Here is a 6000-nt window from a genome sequence, read left to right on the forward strand (position 1 = left end):
CTGAAAACTTCTGTGACGTCAGGAGTCACAGAGGTTGAAAACTTCCGATGTCAGGAGTCACAGGGGCTGAAAACTTCTGTGACTCCGGACGTCACACATGCTGAAAACTTCCGACGTCAGGAGTCACAGAGGCTGAAAACCTCTGAGGTCATGAGTCACAGAGGCTGAAAACGTCTGTAACTCCTGACGTCACAGAGGCTGAAAACTTCCGACATCAGGAGTCACAGAGGCTGAAAACTTCTGTGACTCCTGACGTCACAGAGGCTTAAGACTTCTGATGTCACAGAGGCTGAAACCTTCCGACGTCAGGAGTCACAGAGGCTGAAAACTTCTGTGACTCCTGATGTCACAGAGGCTGAAAACTTCCGATGTCAGGAGTCACAGGGGCTGAAAACTTCTGTGACTCCGGACGTCACACATGCTGAAAACTTCAGACGTCAGGAGTCACAGAGGCTGAAAACTTCTGTGACTCCTGACGTCACCGAGGCTGAAAACTTCTGACGTCAGGAGTCACACAGGCTGAAAACTTCTGTGACGTCAGGAGTCACAGAGGTTGAAAACTTCCGATGTCAGGAGTCACAGGGGCTGAAAACTTCTGTGACTCCGGACGTCACACATGCTGAAAACTTCAGACGTCAGGAGTCACAGAGGCTGAAAACCTCTGAGGTCATGAGTCACAGAGGCTGAAAACGTCTGTAACTCCTGACGTCACAGAGGCTGAAAACTTCCGACATCAGGAGTCACAGAGGCTGAAAACTTCTGTGACTCCTGACGTCACAGAGGCTTAAGACTTCTGATGTCACAGAGGCTGAAACCTTCCGACGTCAGGAGTCACAGAGGCTGAAAACTTCTGTGACTCCTGACGTCACAGAGGCTGAAAACTTCTGTGACTCCTGATGTCACAGAGGCTGAAAACTTCCGATGTCAGGAGTCACAGGGGCTGAAAACTTCTGTGACTCCGGACGTCACACATGCTGAAAACTTCTGACGTCAGGAGTCACAGAGGCTGAAAACGTCTGTGACTGCTGATGTCACAGAGGCTGAAGACTTCTGACGTCACGAGTCACAGAGGCTGAAAACTTCTGTGGCTCCTGACGTCACAGAGGCTGAAAACTTCTGTGACTCCTGACGTCACAAAGGCTGAAAACTTCTGACGTCAGGAGTCACAGAGGCTGAAAACTTCTGTGACTCCTGACGTCACAGAGGTTGAAAACTTCCGACGTCAGGAGTCACAGAGGCTGAAAACTTCTGTGACTCCTGACGTCACAAAGGCTGAAAACTTCTGACGTCAGGAGTCACAGAGGCTGAAAACTTCTGTGACTCCTGACATCACAGAGGCTGAAAACTTCTGTGACTCCTGATGTCACAGAGGCTGAAAACTTCCGATGTCAGGAGTCACAGGGGCTGAAAACTTCTGTGACTCCGGACGTCACACATGCTGAAAACTTCTGACATCAGGAGTCACAGAGGCTGAAAACGTCTGACGTCAGGAGTCACAGAGGCTGAAAACGTCTGTGACTGCTGATGTCACAGAGGCTGAAGACTTCTGACGTCAGGAGTCACAGAGGCTGAAAACTTCTGTGGCTCCTGACGTCACAGAGGCTGAAAACTTCTGACGTCAGGAGTCACCGAGGCTGAAAACTTCTGACGTCAGGAGTCACACAGGCTGAAAACTTCTGTGACGTCAGGAGTCACAGAGGTTGAAAACTTCCGATGTCAGGAGTCACAGGGGCTGAAAACTTCTGTGACTCCGGACGTCACACATGCTGAAAACTTCCGACGTCAGGAGTCACAGAGGCTGAAAACCTCTGAGGTCATGAGTCACAGAGGCTGAAAACGTCTGTAACTCCTGACGTCACAGAGGCTGAAAACTTCCGACATCAGGAGTCACAGAGGCTGAAAACTTCTGTGACTCCTGACGTCACAGAGGCTTAAGACTTCTGATGTCACAGAGGCTGAAACCTTCCGACGTCAGGAGTCACAGAGGCTGAAAACTTCTGTGACTCCTGATGTCACAGAGGCTGAAAACTTCCGATGTCAGGAGTCACAGGGGCTGAAAACTTCTGTGACTCCGGACGTCACACATGCTGAAAACTTCAGACGTCAGGAGTCACAGAGGCTGAAAACTTCTGTGACTCCTGACGTCACCGAGGCTGAAAACTTCTGACGTCAGGAGTCACACAGGCTGAAAACTTCTGTGACGTCAGGAGTCACAGAGGTTGAAAACTTCCGATGTCAGGAGTCACAGGGGCTGAAAACTTCTGTGACTCCGGACGTCACACATGCTGAAAACTTCAGACGTCAGGAGTCACAGAGGCTGAAAACCTCTGAGGTCATGAGTCACAGAGGCTGAAAACGTCTGTAACTCCTGACGTCACAGAGGCTGAAAACTTCCGACATCAGGAGTCACAGAGGCTGAAAACTTCTGTGACTCCTGACGTCACAGAGGCTTAAGACTTCTGATGTCACAGAGGCTGAAACCTTCCGACGTCAGGAGTCACAGAGGCTGAAAACTTCTGTGACTCCTGACGTCACAGAGGCTGAAAACTTCTGTGACTCCTGATGTCACAGAGGCTGAAAACTTCCGATGTCAGGAGTCACAGGGGCTGAAAACTTCTGTGACTCCGGACGTCACACATGCTGAAAACTTCTGACGTCAGGAGTCACAGAGGCTGAAAACGTCTGACGTCAGGAGTCACAGAGGCTGAAAACGTCTGTGACTGCTGATGTCACAGAGGCTGAAGACTTCTGACGTCACGAGTCACAGAGGCTGAAAACTTCTGTGGCTCCTGACGTCACAGAGGCTGAAAACTTCTGTGACTCCTGACGTCACAAAGGCTGAAAACTTCTGACGTCAGGAGTCACAGAGGCTGAAAACTTCTGTGACTCCTGACGTCACAGAGGTTGAAAACTTCCGACGTCAGGAGTCACAGAGGCTGAAAACTTCTGTGACTCCTGACGTCACCGAGGCTGAAAACTTCTGACGTCAGGAGTCACAGAGGCTGAAAACGTCTGTGACTCCTGATGTCACAGAGGCTGAAAATTTCTGACGTCAGGAGTCACAGAGGCTGAAAACTTCTGTGACGTCAGGAGTCACAGAGGCTGATGACTTCTGACGTCACAGAGGCTGAAAACTTCCACCGTCAGAAGTCACAGAGGCTGAAAACTTCTGACGTCAGGAGTCACAGAGGCTGGAAACTTCTGTGACTCCTGATGTCACAGAGGCTGAACAATTCTGACGTCAGGAGTCACAGAGGCTGGAAACTTCTGTGACTCCTGATGTCACAGAGGCTGAAAACTTCTGACGTCAGGAGTCACAGAGGCTGAAAACTTCTGACGTCAGGAATCACCGAGGCTGAAAACTTCTGACGTCAGGAGTCACAGAGGCTGATGACTTCTGACGTCACAGAGGCTGAAAACTTCCACCGTCAGAAGTCACAGAGGCTGAAAACTTCTGACGTCAGGAGTCACAGAGGCTGGAAACTTCTGTGACTCCTGATGTCACAGAGGCTGAACAATTCTGACGTCAGGAGTCACAGAGGCTGGAAACTTCTGTAACTCCTGACGTCACAGAGGCTGAAAACTTCCGACATCAGGAGTCACAGAGGCTGAAAACTTCTGTGACTCCTGACGTCACAGAGACTGAAAACTTCTGTGACTCCTGATGTCACAGAGGCTGAAAACTTCCGATGTCAGGAGTCACAGGGGCTGAAAACTTCTGTGACTCCGGACGTCACACATGCTGAAAACGTCTGACGTCAGGAGTCACAGAGGCTGAAAACGTCTGACGTCAGGAGTCACAGAGGCTGAAAACGTCTGTGACTGCTGATGTCACAGAGGCTGAAGACTTCTGACGTCACGAGTCACAGAGGCTGAAAACTTCTGTGGCTCCTGACGTCACAGAGGCTGAAAACTTCTGTGACTCCTGACGTCACAAAGGCTGAAAACTTCTGACGTCAGGAGTCACAGAGGCTGAAAACTTCTGTGACTCCTGACATCACAAAGGCTGAAAACTTCTGACGTCAGGAGTCACAGAGGCTGAAAACTTCTGTGACTCCTGACGTCACAGAGGTTGAAAACTTCCGACGTCAGGAGTCACAGAGGCTGAAAACTTCTGTGACTCCTGACGTCACCGAGGCTGAAAACTTCTGACGTCAGGAGTCACAGAGGCTGAAAACGTCTGTGACTCCTGACGTCACAGAGGCTGAAAATTTCTGACGTCAGGAGTCACAGAGGCTGAAAACTTCTGTGACGTCAGGAGTCACAGAGGCTGATGACTTCTGACGTCACAGAGGCTGAAAACTTCCACCGTCAGAAGTCACAGAGGCTGAAAACTTCTGACGTCAGGAGTCACAGAGGCTGGAAACTTCTGTGACTCCTGATGTCACAGAGGCTGAACAATTCTGACGTCAGGAGTCACAGAGGCTGGAAACTTCTGTGACTCCTGATGTCACAGAGGCTGAAAACTTCTGACGTCAGGAGTCACAGAGGCTGAAAACTTCTGACGTCAGGAGTCACAGAGGCTGAAAACTTCTGTGACTCCTGACGTCACAGAGGTTGAAAACTTCCGACGTCAGGAGTCACAGAGGCTGAAAACTTCTGTGACTCCTGACGTCACCGAGGCTGAAAACTTCTGACGTCAGGAGTCACAGAGGCTGAAAACGTCTGTGACTCCTGACGTCACAGAGGCTGAAAATTTCTGACGTCAGGAGTCACAGAGCCTGAAAACTTCTGTGACGTCAGGAGTCACAGAGGCTGATGACTTCTGACGTCACAGAGGCTGAAAACTTCCACCGTCAGAAGTCACAGAGGCTGAAAACTTCTGACGTCAGGAGTCACAGAGGCTGGAAACTTCTGTGACTCCTGATGTCACAGAGGCTGAACAATTCTGACGTCAGGAGTCACAGAGGCTGGAAACTTCTGTGACTCCTGATGTCACAGAGGCTGAAAACTTCTGACGTCAGGAGTCACAGAGGCTGAAAACTTCTGACGTCAGGAATCACCGAGGCTGAAAACTTCTGACGTCAGGAGTCACAGAGGCTGAAAACGTCTGTAACTCCTGACGTCACAGAGGCTGAAAACTTCCGACATCAGGAGTCACAGAGGCTGAAAACTTCTGTGACTCCTGACGTCACAGAGGCTTAAGACTTCTGATGTCACAGAGGCTGAAACCTTCCGACGTCAGGAGTCACAGAGGCTGAAAACTTCTGTGACTCCTGACGTCACAGAGGCTGAAAACTTCTGTGACTCCTGATGTCACAGAGGCTGAAAACTTCCGATGTCAGGAGTCACAGGGGCTGAAAACTTCTGTGACTCCGGACGTCACACATGCTGAAAACGTCTGACGTCAGGAGTCACAGAGGCTGAAAACGTCTGACGTCAGGAGTCACAGAGGCTGAAAACGTCTGTGACTGCTGATGTCACAGAGGCTGAAGACTTCTGACGTCACGAGTCAGAGAGGCTGAAAACTTCTGTGGCTCCTGACGTCACAGAGGCTGAAAACTTCTGTGACTCCTGACGTCACAAAGGCTGAAAACTTCTGACGTCAGGAGTCACAGAGGCTGAAAACTTCTGTGACTCCTGACGTCACAGAGGCTGAAAACTTCTGTGACTCCTGATGTCACAGAGGCTGAAAACTTCCGATGTCAGGAGTCACAGGGGCTGAAAACTTCTGTGACTCCGGACGTCACACATGCTGAAAACTTCTGACGTCAGGAGTCACAGAGGCTGAAAACGTCTGTGACTGCTGATGTCACAGAGGCTGAAGACTTCTGACGTCAGGAGTCACAGAGGCTGAAAACTTCTGACGTCAGGAGTCACAGAGGCTGAAAACTTCTGTGACTCCTGACGTCACAGAGGTTGAAAACTTCCGACGTCAGGAGTCACAGAGGTTGAAAACTTCCGATGTCAGGAGTCACAGGGGCTGAAAACTTCTGTGACTCCGGACGTCACACATGCTGAAAACTTCCGACGTCAGGAGTCACAGAGGCTGAAAACCTC

This window comes from Xiphophorus maculatus, chromosome 19 (assembly GCF_002775205.1).
Source record: "Xiphophorus maculatus strain JP 163 A chromosome 19, X_maculatus-5.0-male, whole genome shotgun sequence".
Lineage (NCBI taxonomy): Eukaryota > Metazoa > Chordata > Actinopteri > Cyprinodontiformes > Poeciliidae > Xiphophorus > Xiphophorus maculatus.